Here is a 19,667-nt window from a genome sequence, read left to right on the forward strand (position 1 = left end):
GGCGCCGGGTGTTGCGGCTGTGAGCCACTCGGCTGGGAGTCTGCATTATCCATTACCAAGTTACCCAAGCCCCTTGAGGGGATTTCTCCAGTATAATTCTTCCTGTGTTCCATGTATGGCTTTGCCAAGCTGAGTCCCAGTTCGCGTAAAAAAATTATACGTCGGCCCTTATTTTGAGAATCCACCCAATCTTTGTTTACACTCATCCAAACAATTAAAGCATTTAAGGCCGAAATATCAACGATATTGCTAAATACAGCCATTGGCCAGCGATTGGTTTTGCGTTTACAACTGTAAGTAGATAGCATTTTGTCAACGGTGTCAACGCCGCCTTTGGTTTTGTTTATTGGTAATATTCGATTATTGCCGGCAATCTTTTGGGTGGATCTCCCGTACTCATAGTGATGTGCATTGTGCTCTGCACTACAGTGCATTTATCCTTTCGTCCAATATATGAAACTAATGTAGTATTTTGCGTGAAAGCGAAATTCGAAGTATAAACGGGAACCTTTTTGCATTCCAATAGTTTTACGGGAATACTGCGTTTGTTCTTACGCATTGTCCCCACCATTGTTAAATTTTTTTCAAGAAGTTTCTGGCCAAGCTCGAATGAGCTAAAAAAATTGTCAGTAGTCACATTGTGGCCTTTCAAACCGGTTACAAGATCAAGTACAACGCGCTGACCTTGATTCCTTTCGGGTTGGTTTCCCGGCAGTTTGCCCAAGTACGGTTGCATATTCCATACATAGCAAGACTTTGAACATGCAAGCATCCAAAATTTTATACCATACCTTTCTGGCTTGCTCGATATGTATTGGCGAAAACTGCATCTTCCATGAAACCCCAAAAGCTGTTCATCGATCGTAACGCACTCGCTAGGGTTATAATACATTAGCAGCAGTTCCCCCCATTTATCCCACAAGTTGCGTATTGGTGTAAATTTGTCATTGTTGTCACAGTTGTTGCGGCGTGAAGTTGGATCATCAAACCGTATAATTCTGGTAATTTTTTGAAATGTTTTCTTAGACATTATAGACCGAAATATTGGTCTTCCATAAGTTGAACAGAAAAGGTCTTCAACGGTTTCATTTTTTAATCTAAAAATTGCATATGTATAACCATGAGTAAAATCACACGGAGGATAATAGTTAGACATTTCATACTTATACACTCCTGCCATTAGCAAAACTGCAAAGTGATTTACTTCCTTGTGGTTTTGACCAAATATATGTTTGCCATAAGCGTTCGTGTTCTTCAAAATTATATTTTCAATTGGAGCAGGAAACAACAGTAAAAACACGTCTTTTATTGAATCCATACGAGCACTTGCATATCGTGTAACTCCAGGTCGCAAGCTCAAAACGTTGTAACTCCTTGCTCTCCCAGCTATATACAAGTATAGTCCAGAATGTAAAAAATTCAAACAGGGAAATAATTACGAATGCTTTAGCTTCAATCAGGGGTGTTTAACTCCAAGATGTCCCGTCTTTTGATATCAACGAATCAGAAGATTCCTCTCCATTTGACATTTCATCACTGTCGCTTTCAGAAGACTCGATGAGTGCAGCACTGAGATTATCTTCTTCAGGTTCATAATCTGTATCACTTTCACTACATAATTCACTAATATTTCACCATCACTTTGTTCATTTTCACTGTTTAGAAAATCTGCAATTTGTTCCCCAGTAAGTCGAGACATTTTTATTTTTCCTTTTATAGTGCTTTTTGAAAAAGTGTTACAATTGTCAAATGTCTTGGAATGCCAGCTGATCAAAGAATCAGCTGACCTAATTAGTGTAATCAACAATTACAAAAAAATAATCTGCAACAAAATAGCAGTTTTTAAATGATATCTTTATTCGCTCTTCGGTAAAATATAAGGTAAATTCAGTTCGGGTCGAAAACGACCCGAAGCGTAGAATTATGGAGTTTGTTTTTCAGAACGAAACAATGACGGCTAGAAATATGATTTTTAGGTAAGTTTGTTCCTTTCAAATAATAATTAAAAGTGAAAAACTTTCAGACTTCTAATTCCACTACGTATAGAGCTATATCTACTCAAAAGAGATTTTCGGGTCTTTTTCGACCCCAACTGTTGGTCTACGGTTAAGTGAATCCCCATCGATACGAATATAAATACACACGTTATCATTTATCTGAGCGCATGATATGCATATTTTACTGCACTTTTTTCTGGTTTATTCCCAGCACAGCGCCCCAACTTGTACTTTTACACTGCTGAATCTCTACAGATGGCTATAAAAATGGCGCTGGGTCAGAACCTGGATCTTATATCGGAGATAATGGGGATGAGCTTCAGTGATGCCGGACATTCTTTTTTAAATTACCCGCGAAAATCGGGGAAAAATCCATCAATTACCCACATCTTAAAAATGTATCCCACAAAATTCCCAAAGAATTCAAAACATATATTTCAGCAGTCAAGGGGAAACATTCATGTACATAGTTACCTTAATATGAATATATATACATGGGTAATTTTCAAACTAAATGCTATTCTTTCGTCCCCGCTTTTTAAATTTTGGTATGGTGGTAAAAACAAACAATCAAAAACACCATTATACGATCCAAATAATATGCAACCAACAAAGCTGTTTTTACACCTTTCATGAATATGAAATGATACTACATATTACTTTGGTCCGATGTTCATAAGTACCAGAATAAGAAGAGATAGACCCATTGAAACATATAATTAAATGATGAGAACGTCGAACTGAGTCGATTTAGCCATGCCCGTCTGTTTGTATGCAATCTAGTCTCTCAGTTGTCGAGATATCTGCATGCAATTTGGTAGGTGGGTGTATTTTTATAATGTATTAATCATTTATCGGAACCGGAAGAATCGGACCACTATAACACATATGTAGCTCCAATACAACTTATTTTCAAAAGAATACTTACAAAGAAATGGCGAAAATCGGGTCGCTATAACCTATAGCCTCCAGACAACTGATTGTTCAGATATGAGATTTTTTGTTATAACTTCTCCATTTATGCAGCTAGAAATATGAAATTTCGCATTGTATTCACTCATTATCAACAGAAAGTTTACAGTAAAATGAACAAATATCGGGTCACTATAACCTATTTATTGCCTCCGATAAATTTAAAAAGTCTAGTGAGAAAATCGTCAAAATCTATGCTGTATGAAGTTTATTTCCTATACCACTGATTGTTCAGATACCAATTTTTGCGATATATCTCCTTTATGTAGGAAGCTAAACCCATTAAATTGTGTTACCGATTTACATATGATTTTTCATATGTGCAACTCCTCTATCTGTGTATGCTGTGAATATATAATTTTTTTCAAATGCAGTAATCTGCTCAAGTAAAATTTTCAGATGTGCATGAAAGGTAGGTATGAAGCCTTCGGCATAGCCGAAGACAGCGCTGCTCTTACTTGTTACACCAAACACCATTTACAATTGAAAAAATGAATAATTGTTCCATTTATTCGCTTTCGTCTCTGTTTTTGTTTCATATCTATCAAACCATTGCTACGTTGGTGCTCCCTTTGGCTCTGTATATACCCTGTCGGAAATAATTGACTTGTCTCAGAAATTAATCAATTGACAAAGTAGTTGGAAACAAACTATTTGTGCAGTTTATGAATTTTAAAGTAGTTGGAACATATGACATCACCTTGTTAATAAAGTTAGTTGCTTACGAGAAAAAAGGAAGAATTCAAACGACTTGTGGTTGGTAAAAAAGTACTTTTTAAATTGCTTTCAAAGTAATTGAATTTCCGACGGGGTACATACACACCGTACGTGAGCATATAAATAATGCGTTTATTGGAAATTTCGTCCTCTACAACTAATTGTTTAAAAAAATGATAGGCACATGAAAGTTGTAGGGAATCGAATTCTCTAAAAATTTGTTCTCTACCTTTTTTCGCGAGAAATGCAAAATTCGCGCGCAAATCGTAAAAAACACAAAATCGAAGATGGCGGACGTTTCCCATATCGCAATTGGGGGAAAAATTTTCATTTTGTGTTCACCCAAACCGAAGATACCTAACTGCGTCAACAATTTTCTTCCTGGAATTTTTTTCTTCTTACGTCGATTTTGGTCTAAAGCAGCCGTGCCCAGCGCAGGGCACTTGCCTATTGAATTCTGCCAGCTCAGGGCACTTGCTTATGGAGTTCTGCCGGCGTTGGGCATGCCTGGTCTAAAGTGATCGGGCTATGTATGTTCAAGCGAATGTGATACAGCGGAAGATCTGCAAAACAAGAATGTTTCTTTTGCCCTGTACACATACCCATATATAAATCTTAGGGGTTGATTTCGATGTTTTATGTTATAAATCTATATATACATATATGTATATATAATCGTACAGAGACAATTTACATTCAAATAAAGGTGCTCGATCAGAAACTTTGCACAAACATTTCAGTTTTAAGAATTATTCGATGTACATATTTGCACGGAAAGATTTTTAAAATTTTACATTGAGCAATTTTAAAATGTAAAACTGAATCTCACAAACCCATTCTCATTTTCAGTTTCCAACAACAACAATTTTGAACAATATCATTTCTTTATTTTTAATTTTGTATAATTTTAAAATGCTGGAAAGCTTAAATAAAAATCCTGGCGGACGAACTGAGCGATCGGTAAATTATTTTACACTCTCGATAAATATGCGTTTCAAAAAATCTGATTATTTTAGTATTCTGGTGCGGGGTAGAGAAAAGCGCCTGATTCAAAATTTAGGATAAGTGCAACAAGAGATTATTTTGCGAGTGGATTAGGTATTCGAATCTCAGCCTGGTGTAATTAATCGAAACCAGGATCGGTTAATTTCGTGTCAGAAAATATAAGCACTGTACGGTAGTTAATAAAGAAATGGTTAATATGTTGTCCGGAGAAGAAAATTTTTACTATGGGGTCGATATCTACTGCCGGTTCTGAATATCCACTGGAGCACGAGTAGTAGGGGAGTTGCACCTCATGACTTGATACTAAAAGTTGGAGCAGTTGTGATGTTGATCCCCAACCTAGATATGTATTTATGTATATTTGAAAGGTTAGTTAATAGTCTCGCCTAATAGTTAAAGAACTACAATATAATGGTTTGGACACCTTAATACCAATATGTATATATAAAGGGTTAGTTAATGGACTTAAAACATGTGATTCGCAAGGGAAGCGAATTTTGTTACCCCATATAAATTAACAGTCTAGCGAATCAACATTTCCATTTGCATTTAAACGTCTTAAATTTAAAATTATTGTAGCGCCCGCAATAAAAATAAATAGGTCTCAAAGTTAGACCCCGCATGGCCAGCTTTGTATACGTATTGAGTAGAGTATGATCTTGCCAAAATACCAAAGTTAAAGTTAACTGCCAAAAGCAATGCATGTGGTTTTTAGAATAAAGAAATATTCACATTTATTACCACGCGCACCCCGATTTTCGGGGATTATTAATAATTGTTTTAAATGAAAACTCCTGTTATATATGAAATGTCCCGTTTTCCCTTTTAATAATTTTTGCTGCAAAATATCACTCACATAGGGAAATTACCCACAATCTGGCATTACTTCTTAGCTTCACTTTTCTGTTATGTATGTTCAGTTGCATTTATGCATTTTCTTTTAACTGGTTAGGTTGTCTAAATTGAACGAATTTTTTAATTAAAAGACTATCAATTAATGGAATCCCCTGGTAATGGGGACTACTGTATTTACACCAAGTTATTTTGAAAGCAATTGAAAAACGTATGCACATCTAGTTAAGAAAGATAAATTGTTATTTATACTGAAAGGACTAATAATAACCCTGGATTACAGCAAAACTGTTCTGCGGATGCCACTATCCAATTACTATGTAGAAATGCTCGGTGATTCCGAAAATGGAGTTAATTTTTTGTATAGATACGTTTTCAAGATATTTCCAATTTACCGTTATTCTGGTTAAAGCAAAAATTTAATCACGTATATCTTACGAACCAATGTAACAATCTTAACATAAAGTACGGCAAATGAGAGATAATAAAATTCACCATAAACCGTATATACATCACTTTCCAATAGGACTTATTGTTTCTGAAAAATTAATTAATCATTCCATTTTATTTTTTATTTTTTAATGAAAAAATGAAAAAAATTAAAATTTAACAGATGAAAAGTTTAAAAACTAACAGGTTCTGTGCCAAATTTTTGCATCTGTGCTAAAGCCTGTTCTGTTACAAAGAAAAATCAAGCTACTAATCAAGAAAATCGATGAATAAATAAGAAATAATGAGTGGTCAAATGAAAATCCGCAAAAATTTTTTTTATGAAAAATGAGCAGGAAAGAAAGTTACCCATACGATCCGAACACCTGAGTAACACGCTTTTCTGCTCACTTTACTTATTTTGGACCACCCTAATGGGCATACTATTAAAAAGCACTTGTTTCCGTTGCAACAATTTCCGTCCCAACCATTTCGGTGTGAATCATTTCCGATAAATTTGCAAATTTACTCCCAACCAAACAAACGCCGCTAAAAAAGTTTTACTTCAACAAGTAATTTTTAACAAAAAAAAACCAACTTCAACTCTCATATAAAAAAAATATATATATATATATCATGATCCACTGATCGGATCTTAACCAGATTAGTATGGGACCACCTCTGAGACACTACCTTTCCATACATAAAAAACAAAAAAAAAATATTCCGAAGAAATGATAACCTCCTCCTTTTTTGGAAGTCGGTTAAAACATTTTCTTTTCGTTCTGATTTAGTCAAAATTTTCCACAAGCATTGACCACGTCGTGAGATATGATTTGTATCCCAGAATTTCCAGGAAAAGGAAATTTCAAGACTGGCTCGATTAATCCAACCATCTTGAACACGATCCGCATAGTTATACAAATAGCATAGATATAGAAGGTATTTTGTCTTCATTCCCCTAACACACTGGTGCCCGGTAACACACCCTACAAATTTATTGGAAAAATGTAGAAGAATTTGACGTAGGGCTAAAATTGTCCATAAATCAAGAAAAGGCGAAAAATGGGCGTGATTGATTTATTTTAATGCATACCTCCCATACAAACCTAACCACAAAAACGCCTTAAAATGCCATTGTCATTATCAATAGTCCCCTTTCAGTCTTGCTTTCATGTCTGGGGAAGAGTACAGATACCTCCGTACCGTCAATTCGTTTCAAGTTTTCTTGTCTCTTTTGATCTTTTCGTTGCTTCCCATTTAAAGAACCAAGGACTTGAATTCAATTAAAGTTGACGCGTGTGGAAGCAAATAGAAAACACAAAAGAGAATGCGAAAAAAATTGCTTTCAAGACTTGACGTGTCTGAAAGGCGACATAGGCTTGTATAGTAACTTCTCCAGTAAAACATTGCAGCGAGAGCGTAAAAGCAAAACAGAGCGTAAAAGTGAGACAAAGATTAAACTAGCAGAAAAAGTTATTGAACACAAAACTAGTAAAAACTTGCAAGTGAATAGTTGTTGCACCGTTTTGATATTCTGCTGTAAACATTTTACTATTTATAAATCAGTTTTAAACTCTTTGCTCTACGNTTTTTCTACCAATTTTGGTAACAATTTACCAAAGTGGCAACCCTGGTTACCGTACACTTTTTAACCGAGTTCCAAAAAAGGAGTAGGTTATCAGTTCGTCGGAATATTTTTTAGNCAGAGCGTAAAAGTGAGACAAAGATTAAACTAGCAGAAAAAGTTATTGAACACAAAACTAGTAAAAACTTGCAAGTGAATAGTTGTTGCACCGTTTTGATATTCTGCTGTAAACATTTTACTATTTATAAATCCGTTTTAAACTCTTTGCTCTACGCACAAGCACTTACACAGTCCAGTACATCATTAATATTTTGATTTCCACTCATTTTACTTTTGTTTGTGCTAAATTAATTCAACAAATGGCGGCTTTTGATATTTATTCTTCTTTTTCTTCTTCTTCAGCTAGCAAATTTCTGCAAGAATTTGCAGCTCTCCCGCGTTGTTACGCTCTCGATTTAGTGCTCTCTTGCAAATTTTTTGGGTTACCNAACCGACTTCCAAAAAAGGAGCAGGTTATCAGTTCGTCGGAATATTTTTTATAAATTTTTTTTTAATTTTTTTTCTGTATGTTACCGCATAACTTTGGACCACGTCAACCGATTTCGATAATTCTTTTTGCATCGGAAAGGTAGTGTCTCAGAGGTGGTCCCATACTAATCTGGTTAAGATCCGATCATATATATATATATCTTTTTTATATGAGAGTTGAAGTCGGTTTTTTTTGCTAAAAATTACTTGTCCAGTAAAAATTTGCCGGTTCGAGTAAAAATCAGTACTGACTATTGGTTCTATACAAATCTAATGTAATCTAAAGGTTAGAATGAAAATCCGATCATTTCTGATATGGAATCTTCAGAAAGTTTTAAAAAGCTTAGCTCGCGATCCACAACACTAATCAAAGTACAAACTCGACCAAGCATGTAGAAGAGTGTGTGAACGCTAAATATTTATTGCTTTTTATAGGGTGAATTAAATGATTAAAATAATAGCTTGTGTTATGAATTAGCCAACCAGAAATGAAAATACATAGATAGTTGATCTTGTATTTCAAAAAAGAGACAGCCTCAAGTAAACACATCTTCAAAGACAAATAAGTGTATAGGAAAGATGATAGCTAGTTACGAATTTACATCACAATTGAATCTCGCAACCGCATTCGATTCCCCAATAAACTAATAAAACAAACAACTGCAGAAAAATTGATCGATTAAATTCTGAGCCAGAAGGGACACGCTCCCACCGCCGGCCAGCTGCGGGAAGACAGCAATGGGAATATACATTTATGTAAAGCGGATGGGCAGGCACAGTAGTTGCTGATCACCTATGTACGTACATACGTAAGTATGTACAGTAGGGTGATCCAAAAATACGCGGGAAAAAGTTTAAAATGTTAATCCCCCCAGCATTTTTCTAAAAGGAGGTCTTCTGTAGAAAAACAGAGTTTTCCGATAGAAAAGTATTGATTTTCAAGAAACGACGTTTCCCCATATAAAATACATGTAAAACTTTATTGGCTTTGAGGCAGCTCTAAATATAATTTTTTTATTAAACAAAAAATATGGGTATTCTTTTAATCCATTTAGAAAAATCGTAGGAGGTAAGGCATTTTAACATTTTAAACTTGTTTATTTTGGACCACCCTAGTGTACATAGGCACCCAACTGTGAGTGGCGAGTGATGGAAAAGCTGCAGTCGCCACAACTGCTGCTGCTGGTGCGACGCTGTGACGAGTGGCAACAATTAGCGCAAGATTTTTTCCCTTCAATTTACAAGAGCTGATGGGGAGAAGTAACGGCGGAAGAATTATTGCTGGTGCAGCTCCGTGACTAATAAATGACCTAAAAAAAATTAGAAGAAAGCAGCAATGCCGGCAACAGGAAAAGTAAGAATAGAAACAAGCTAAAGAAAGCTACACATGTGCTGAAAGTTTGAAGAATTCAAAATCCACCGCATGCATACATACACATACATACGTGTTTGCATACTTTGCTTACGGATGTTGTTGGTAGAGATTTTACTTCTTCAAAATCTGGAGTGACGATCAACAGACGGACGCTCAGAATGTACGCTAATTATAGATGAAAGGGTGGGAAAGCTGACAGGTTGGGTTGGATGAGGCAGTAGTATACAAACTGACCGCATGCCTGCTACATAAAATAAAAGCTCGATCTCCCGAGCGGGTGCAGTCTACTACGCGCGTGTGTGAACCACTGAATGAATGCGCGAATGACAATGACAGTGGGTGCGATCTGTCGGTTCTATGCGAAGACTCCAACGAAAATTAGATGTTTATTTTTAAGTCAGACACATCAATACCTCAGTGCAATAATTAATAAAAAATAAAGTGAAAAAGCCAAACATTCCGGCGATGACGACACTCAGCATTCTAAATTTACGTTGCGTTCAAGTGGCAGTCGGTCATAAGATGGGTGCGTTCGCGATCAACTCGAAGTAGTATAAGAAGAAGAAAATATACATACACAAAATATATGTAGTTACTTATGTATGTATGTGCCCTAGCATACAGCTGGCAAAAAGTATTTTCAGTCTTGCGACGCATTTTTTTAGTTTTTAAATTTGGTTTCTCCATGAATTTCAGTTAAACGTAATTTTTCATACCCTCAATACATGGCTCCACAAATGTACCGCAGCTGAGGTAGCATTCGTGCATTGATGTTGTCTGGTGCCTAGGTGCGCGCCATTGCCGTTGTTACTGCCGGTGGTGATGTCGTTGTCGATGTGTGTGGAAGCTTTATGCTGTTGTTTTTGTTTTTTATTATTTTTGCATCGTTATTGTTGCTCTTTGTTCGTTAAGCTGTTGGCTATACATACTTATGTTATATGAGTCGCAGTTGGGGAACAGTGGGCGATTCGGTTTTTCAGGTAGCTAATACGGAGAAAATATTTCCTGATCTCATCATATTAGTTACGTCTCTGTTTCAAATTAGATATTTTTAATCGGAAAAAGATATGCTACGTCGAACCGACGGGCACTATTTTGAAAAAGCATTCTATCTCATTCACATTTCATGACAAGACAGCCATACTATTTTCAGCCAACTCAGTTTACCCATATTGCTCCCGGTACACATTTCCTATTTTCGTAGATTTTTACCTACGATACTAAGTGCCTTTACAGATAATATTGTCGTCGTGTATTTATGGCTATATTCTTTTTTATTGTTAATATTATTGTCCCAAATCGACTAAGCGATGAATGAATGTACCGATCGGTTATTGGGATTAAGGATATCTTGCAAGAAAATGAGGGGTAAGTGATACTGAAAGGCTGCACCCACCGCTTGTGCAACCTGGAAATATTGCCGAAATTTGCTACTAAAAGCTCCACAACTTCCGCCACAAACCGTATTATTACATCACAATGACAAATCTTAGAGAAAGAAGCAAGCAGACACTCTTACATATAAAAAAGACAAATGTATCTTCAAAAGTTCCATTTGTTTCGAAATCAAACCTTGTATTAGCCCTACTTGCTTTTAGGGAATTCTTAAATGTTATTATTTTATTTACATAACCATATTAAAAAAGAAGTAAAAGTAATTCAAAGAAAATTCATAGCAAAGCTTTCTTCTTCATAGTTGGCAACCGTTTATTGGTTTGAGTCGAGACCAAAAACTTTCGTCAGTTGCCTCTCTTTTTTGCGGATTTAGCTCAGTTGTTCATCACAAGTGCGGGCAGGTCCTTCTGCACTTCGTCCTTCCATTTAGTTCGTAAGCGCAAGAGCTTTCGCTGTCCACCAATGGGTGCGTAGTCGAAAGAACTTTTCTCCGCTTACCCAATATCCCATCGTCCATATCTCTGCGCCACATAAAAGCACGGGCATGATGAGAGATTCGTTTGTTCGTCAGCAGGGCGCTTTTCTTTTAAATTGGCTACCGAGACTAAAGTAGCAACTGTTGGCAAGAGTTATTCTTCACTTTATCTCCAGGCTGGAATTTTAGGTAATGTATATGCTGGATCCCAGGTAGATAAAATTCTTCGCTACTTCAGAGTTATGACTGTCATCACTGACGTGTGTCCTAATATGCGAAGACTTTGTATGTGTAACCAGCAAGTACTTTGTCCTGTCCTCGTTCACCGCTCTCTGATCTTCTTTTTCTAAGCTGCAAAGTGCTGCGCTGAATTACTGGGTTTCAGGTCAGGTTTTGCTATGTGTGGTGCCGCTGCGACCCGGATTGCCAGCTCTTATGACCTTTCCAGCACGAGAGTGAATCGCCTTTTATATAGAGCCTCGTTTGGTCTCTAACGGAGAGGTCCGTCCCGATTTTTCCGGAGCTGAAAGTTGGCTGACATACTAGGTCTGAAGCAACACTGAGTAAGTCAAATCATTTGGTTCCTGAAGGGCTTGGGTCTTTCAAGCAGTATTGCGTAAACTTCGGGATCTCCCTTCTTGTGAATTGGATAAGGTACCCTGACATTCCAATCTTCGGGCGGCCGACCACCTCTTCGCCGCCGGAGCCGGTATACGGTCGGCTCCGGTAGTCACGTTACTTTTAAGCCGCCCTATTGATGGCCTCCCCAGCCCCGGTATTGAAACCATTTGATTGCTGCCTTATTTTCTTATAGAATTTTCCAGCCGCATTCCTGTCTGCCAACATTTGAAACCCTTCGCATTCACGTATTTCAGCCTCTGGTATATCTTTTGAATAAAGTTCTCTGCTATATCCTCATCCCCTGGTACCATTAACCTGTCGCCCGCATAGCTATTGGCTGCACGGTTGCTTTGTGTGCTGTATATTTCTCCGCAGCAGAAATACGATACTGTCCGGCAATAACAGTTCCTCTTGCGTGGGCGGTAGTATCCAACCACTTCCTCCGCAGCGGCACGAAGAGACTGGGAGATGGATTGCTACTGCTCACTTATATCACGTCAAAGAAGAGTTTCTTGCAGTACTGAGAGCCGATTGCGACATTTTTCGGCTATCCGTTGAACTGAATATTCTCGACGTCGCGTTGCCTGACGAACGTTCTTCATTGGCGGACCTGGCGCGGGCGGGCCTTTCGCTTCAAATAATTGTCTATGGATGCTCCCCAATGCCTGACGAAGACATCTGTTGCAATTTAATTAATCAAACCTTGAGTAGATCATGGAATTATATCGCAGTATTTGGCTTTAGAAGCGAAAAGTCCTAATCGAACCAGTGTGGCACTGCACCACTGTACCTAAATGCGATTACTTTGTCGCGCCACATCAACCAAACCACTTCAGCCGAGTCACACAGCATTGCGGTGCTAACGAAGCAGGCATTTGTGCCAACAGCCATCCAGTTAGGCTTACAGAAACGAGCGGTGTACATCGCCCAGCACCGCTGCAAATGCTGTAGCTTATACTTTGGCTCCGCCGACTCTATCGGACTAGCGTCAATTGCGGCTGTTGTCGTTGCCGCCATAGCCACAGTCGTTCCTGTTGCGCCGTTGCCGTTGACGTGCTGCTATTACTGTTGTTTGTCTGAACCATCGTTATTGCTCGATTGCCTGTTTGTTATTGTTGCAACCGGTGCTTTGTGTACTTTGAGTTTGTTCGAGGACGTTCCATCCACGATATAACGAATCGACGTACGAAAATGGGCGAATAAATACTTGTGTATATACTTAGTGCGTACGTAAGTATAAATACCCAATATGCCAAATGACTTCGTATCGACTTCAACTTTCTGGTGAACAATTTGTACGCCACCGTTCATCGTCGATGGCTCGCTGCTGAACTCGTCCGAAGATGAAAAGCACAGTTCGCCGGCGGGCTGTAAATAAGACACGTAGGCGAAAAAATGTATGCCATACTACAATTTTAAAACACATTTTTTTAATATATTTTTGCCCGATCGGTTCAAATTTGTTTAATTTTATGTTTATAGGCTAGTCTGATCTTTAAGCTTTGGTGCAATGAAAATTACATTATTCCACTTTTTACTCGAAGTTTCGCTAAACCTTTTCTAGCATCTTCAGGAGTATTGCTTATTTTCTCTGTTAAAACAAATATACAAGAACACAAAAAAAAAATTATTTCTTTTTAAAAAATTATTTAAATTAATTCATTTTGTTCTTTTTTGTAGGTCCATAAGTTTCAATGAATTTTAAGAATTAAAAAGCCATTTTTAAAAAGCCAATTTTAAATCCCGTTTATATAATTAGTATTTATAAAGAGTACAAGTTTAAACTGGCTCAAAACTCGAACTGATTTCGGAAAGTTTTTCAAGTTCAATAAGGCGAGTTCACTATAACGCCGTCGAATTGATTCGAGCCCGTCTTCGTTCTGTGGCTAATTGGGTATGCATGTATTTATGTGTGTGTGTGTGTGTCGCATTGCCATCGATGTAGTGTTGTGTGCCACGCGCGCCAAAGTGAAACTCGCAACGACTTAAGAGCCCATGGCACCAGCAGCTACACCACCAACCAGCACAGGCATAGCTGCCTTAGTTTGAAAATTTCCCTGATGCAATCAATAAATGCATAAAATGCCTAACTCCAAAACAAGCTTTTTGAGAAATATTCCCTTTTATGTACATATATATGTAGGTGAAGCTCTGTTGCTGTTGTGAGAAACTATGAGGCTCATAAACCATCCGATTTTGCTGTCATTCTGGTGTCTAGGGACCTAAGAATGTAATATAAAGAAGTTAACTGGAGGAGAGTGATATTTCCAAGAAATAAAGAGAGATTTACATTTTAGAGGCTCGTTCCGGAATCAAGCCGAACATTTTACTCTAGGTCACAAGAGATCTACAGGAGCTCAGTAGCACGCGGGGCATATAGATAACCGTTGGCTCTTTGGATCACGCTCATGTAGGCCGACGGAAGTAAAGAGGGACCCTCAACTAGCAAGGTGTCACTACCGCTACCTCTCACAATTGTTAGAAAAGGGCTTGTTTATAAATGTAGTCTCGCAAACAATAGCCCTAGTGTTGGAATACGTATAAGTGCATATACATATGTAGATAAAAACTTGTCGTTAACCTCGTCTGTGCGGTATCTTATATAGTCAAGCATAACGCTTCTGTTGGAACAGCATTCTGCTCATTCATACCAAGTTCCAACTCTTGATGAGGTGGCCGCGGGCGATGTGAAGTACTTTATTAGATACGTAGAAATGCTCGGTATGGAAACTAGCGCCTTTCATCCATCCAACAGCGCTTCTCTGGATCTAGTCCATTCAAACAGCCTGACTGAACTAAAGCAGCAATACGGGAATCGAAGATGCGGCTTGGGAAATAGTTATTTCTTGTAAAGTCCTGTGCAAGCAAGCTTAACAAATCCTATTCGTTGGGTGATGAGCTTATTGCTGGAGGGCGCAGGACGTTTGGAGGTTGCGCTGCATGTCCCACGGTTCGTTTCTATAAATATTGCGAGAGGAACTAGCCTTCGGACTTCCCGCTATTGGTACTCTGGTACTAATGTTGGTAGTTCCGGTTGCATCTGTTGTGTGCCATTGCTGTAAACTTTAACTACCATCCGAAAGCTTTGATAACTGCTTCTGTCGGCCGTTTTCGCTTTCGGCTGAGACTGAGGTAAACCAGGAACTTTCGGTGCCAGCAATACCTATTACATCTTGATCCGGCCCTGAAAGTATAAAGGAAGGATTTTCGGTGAGATAGGCATATGAGATAACTTAGAGTAGAAACATATAAAATGTTTAAAATTTGTATCGTTCAATAGGATTTTTAAAAATTAAATGCGTAGATTTTCTATACTTCACTTCTGACTTTAGAACACAGTTTTTTCATCAGGCGTGGGCACCACCTTCTACAGCGAGCAGATCTTCTCCAAGAATTCTGTATATTTTGTAGATACGTATACATACATAGTTAAAGCTCTCTTCCCATTACTGTTTTACAATGAATTAAGGTAACTGAACTTTTAAGAACCAAACAAGCAATTAGACCATATTCTAACTTGACTTAAGAGCTTTCCTTTACTAACCAAAATCACTGAATTGTAGCTCTATGTTCGTAGTAGAGCGTATTTCGAATGCGAACCGAAGAACTAACAAAATTACTTAAAGCACACACAAAAGAAAAGAAGAAAAAAAATAAATGAAACCAACCAAAAATAAAATAAAAACCAAGTGGAGAGAGGGGAATTAATAAAATCGACAAAAATTACGACAAGCAACGTCGACTATGAGTACTACGCCACAACGAGAAGGAAAACAAGAAACTCCGCACAAGCAAAAGTTGTGCCGCGCCAAGCCAAGCCAGGCCAGACCGGGCTACATCGCAACGAATCGCAATGAACTGAAGCGAGTTGACTTGAATTGGTGCTGGTGCTGCTGAGTTGAATGGTGTGCGCTCGTTTGCTAGCTATGGTTGGCTGTCTGGTTGCTTAACTGGCAACGGTCGGATGGACGGACGACCGACGGACCGACCTGAAATGATGATAACAGTAGAGTACGAAAGGCAAAACAGGGTAAATGGCAGGCGACAGTCGATCGATGTAGGGACGTGTGGGACGTCGGGCTGAAGGTAAAGCATGCGATGGTAACGTCAATGTCGACTAAAACCTCTAAAGCAGCAGAAAACACATGCACACATGCATACATACATATTCGTGTATGTACTAGTGACACAAGCACAAAACAAGCAACTAAAATTTATAATAAAAGCGGCTATAGCAGCAACATCGGTTAAATTAATGACAGCAAAAAACAACAGTAACAACGACAACAGCAAAAGTGGTAAATATCAGCACAGCAGTAAAACCAGCAACTACCCAACGAACGACTGTAGAAATACATATCAAATACAGTGGACCTGATTTGAAATTAAGTAAAGGAAATTTAATGGATTATACCTACCTTTAAGGGTATACATAAGAACAAGTAAAGAAATCTAATGGTGATATCGGCCCCTATTATGGTTCACAATTCAACTTAGTTGAGTTGTGTCTGAGACAACTCAGCTTGTACAAAACTAAACTAATTATTGCTATTGCCGTTCACAACTGTTTTCAATTGAGTGTAGCCATTGAAAAAGTCGGAAATTCGATACAAATTTTGTTATTTTCATAATATTATATTATTTTAGTGATATTAAAACTATTATTGCTAAAAGCAAAAAAATGGTGATCAGTTACGAATTATGTTTTACCGATGAGCCCGAGGATGCTAGTGCTAGACAAATAACAGACAACTCGTTTTCAAAGTTGAGTTGAGTTGTGTACCACAATTAAAGAAACGAACACCAAAGCAAAGGCAAAATTTTTCGGTAGAAACGAAATCAAAATAAGCTCAGGCGAAGTCGAAAATGAAATACCTGGAGCACGTTTAAAGATAGTTGATTCATCTATTACAAAACAACCGTTATATTGCAAGCAGGGGTGCTTTTACCCCAATTTCAAACATCTTCGATAGTATGTTCAGTTTGCCTTAGTATAGTTTTTTTTCAAGTAGGGTTTAAAATTTATCTGACGTTATGTGGTTATAAGTAGACGGAGCCACGACAATTTACCGGTTACCGATATATATACAAGTAATTATAATTGGGGCTACGCCCATTGTTCCAGCGTTTATAATATTCTTTTTTTCCACCAAAATGTCCTGCTAAATATCAGTTTTGAGTGAATACGCTTCAGTAGTTACTGAAATATCGCAGCCTTCGTATTTCCACCAAATACCGTTATATGGGAAGTGGGCGTGGTTACAGTCCGATTTCGCCCATTTTCAATACCATCCGTTCTACTCTGAAAAACAGTACACGTACCAAGTATCGTTAAGATATCTAAATTTTTATCCGAGTTATAGTGTGCACAGACGGACGGACAGACAGTAAAGACCGGTTCACATAGAACTTTCGCGTTGGCTTTGGCGTTGGTTTGACCGAACGCACGTTAAAGTATGCTTGCTACAATGAACGCTTGGCAGCGAATGCTTTGGGCACTAAATTAACCTAATAACGCCAAATAAATTAACATTTCATATCAATAATTGCATTGATAACGATATTTCTTGCTCGCATTTGTTTAAAAGGAAACATATTTCACATAATTTTATTTATTTTGCAACTGTTGACGAACAACGCACACGAAAATTTGAGAGTTGGCCATATTTCCACTTCGTGTTGGCATTGGAATTCATGTATTCATAGTCAGCTGTTGAAGCGACGCCAACGCCAACGCATTAATCTCTGGTTAACACTAATTCTGAGTTAAACATCGTTATCGACACTACCGTCTCCATGCATATGTTACCGGCCAAACCCGATCTTAGGACAAACTAGTTTTGCCTAAGCTGAACCAGATTAGGTGACACCGTATTTTTGTGCAGAACACCTTCCCGCGATGGCGGGCTTCGGCCGCACTTCAAAAAAATAACCCTCATCAGTCCAACTCCAGCTACGCAGTCCACAATATTGTTTCGTCCAGCGCGGAAACAAGATATAGTAGATCTAGTTAGAACTAGTTTAGCATAAGAAAAACTAGTTTGTCGTAAGATTGGGTTTGGCCGGTAACACATATAACATAGAGTCCGTAATGTCGATAACGATGTTCAACTAGGAGTTAGTGTTAACCAAACTTGGTGAAGGTGGCCCTTAGCCGCTTTCAGGACTATTTTTTGCGCAATCACCGTCCAATCTCTCTCCCTGTATACGTGTACCTCAGTTAGTAGTGGTAGCTACTTCTCCAACCTAGCCTATAGCTAAAGCTTAACTTGTGTAAGTTTTTCCAATAGTTAATAGTTTAGTTCTTATTTCACTATGAGCTAACCTACTTAGTTATAAGACTTCCGGATGTTTAGAGCTGCAAAACTATCGATGGATGGACTATTCGATATTTCCGATAGCTTTTGGCCTCACCATTCGATAGTATCGAAACTATCGGTATGAGAAAAATATGCTATCCTTACTACGGCACTATTTATATTAAATATGGTAATATAAGTAGAAAAAAACAGAAATGTTTTAGTGTGCTTTATTATAAATAATAAAATAAGTTATTTTAAGCAACAAAAAAACGCGTTCCAAGTGTAAATTTTAAACAATTTATTAAAACAAGGAAAATTCGAATTCTTCGAGTCATCAAAATATTGAGTTTTTTAATTAGATTTCTCAGAAAAATTTTGAGTATACGCTTTTGTAGTCCATTAAGTTTTAGTAAAAAAATGCAAGTTTGAAGTGGCTAGGGCTTATTGTGGATTTTTGGCAATTCTTTGCTTCATCGATTGTGGTGTCAAATTGATACTATCGATAGTGTCATCGATAGTTTTGCAGCTCTACGGATGATGAAGAGCTAATGTCATAAAACGGTTCAGACTACAGAAAGATGATGTTTCCACTATCAGTTGGCTGCTTTTTATATCGCATATGTAAGTACATCAACCGAATTTTAACTGCTAATATACAAATATTGAACCCAATATACATACACATGTTTTGGTTTTTTTCTATTCGCGTAACCTTGATATTTCTTGGACACTAGTTAGTGAGCGTAAATCTATTGCATGAACATTTCCTACAAATGTGAAGATATTCTATTCTAGAAAGTACATACTAATCGCTACTGAATAAGATCTCATTGGTTCGACACATATACCCACCCTTTTTAAGATAACACTGCACAAATGATGTGCCCACAATGAAGAGTGCAGACACGGTGGAGAGAATACAGAAGGTGGCGCCGATGGCAATACCGCTAATCGGCACTCAATGAATTTGACAGAATCAGCTGTTTTGCTGACTTCACAGTCGAGATGACAGCAGTAGTGATGTGCTGAGTCAATACCTTTAAGTATCCATTACTCTCTATACTCGGTACCGAAACATTTAGGTTTCGAATAAAAGCGCACATATGCCAAAAATATGGAAAAAACGGTTCAGGGGAGACTCGCCTATCCAAGCCCGAATGTAGGAACCAATAGAGCTTTTAATACTGATTCAAATGAAAGACGTATATATGTCGCTTCGAGGCCATAATACAGTGAAACTCTCACTTGTTTGAAGCGTTTTTGTTCCAGCTGAATCGGACGATATCATTTTTGTAGGCAGATTCTGTAACCAGTTAGCGACAGATTAGTTAGCGACAATTTTCGAAGCGGTATCGGTTTTATTAACGTATGATATGAAATATTTTTACGTCAACAAGTGCGATATCGATCC

The 19,667-nt window shown here is 37.8% G+C and overlaps 1 long non-coding RNA gene across 4 annotated transcripts; it reads right to left on the reverse strand.

Annotated features, from left to right (window-relative positions):
- Positions 1-9,215: 9,215 nt before the first annotated feature.
- Positions 9,216-16,615, reverse strand: LOC108354464 (uncharacterized). Of its 4 annotated transcripts, none has more exons than XR_001846509.1 (4): positions 15,499-16,615; positions 14,245-15,138; positions 9,555-14,176; positions 9,216-9,398 (listed from the first exon to the last, which is right to left on the reverse strand). It is a non-coding gene; the product is annotated as an uncharacterized LOC108354464 (long non-coding RNA). The 4 variants fall into 4 exon arrangements; XR_001846507.1 differs by having other exon boundaries at positions 9,546-14,176; XR_001846510.1 differs by lacking the exon at positions 9,216-9,398 and adding an exon at positions 15,270-15,350 and having other exon boundaries at positions 11,037-14,176; positions 15,499-16,344.
- Positions 16,616-19,667: the final 3,052 nt, after the last annotated feature.

The sequence above is a fragment of the Rhagoletis zephyria genome, unplaced genomic scaffold, assembly GCF_001687245.7.
Source record: "Rhagoletis zephyria isolate East Lansing unplaced genomic scaffold, Rhagoletis_zephyria_1.1 Rzeph_scaffold_00154, whole genome shotgun sequence".
Taxonomy (NCBI): Eukaryota; Metazoa; Arthropoda; class Insecta; order Diptera; family Tephritidae; genus Rhagoletis; species Rhagoletis zephyria.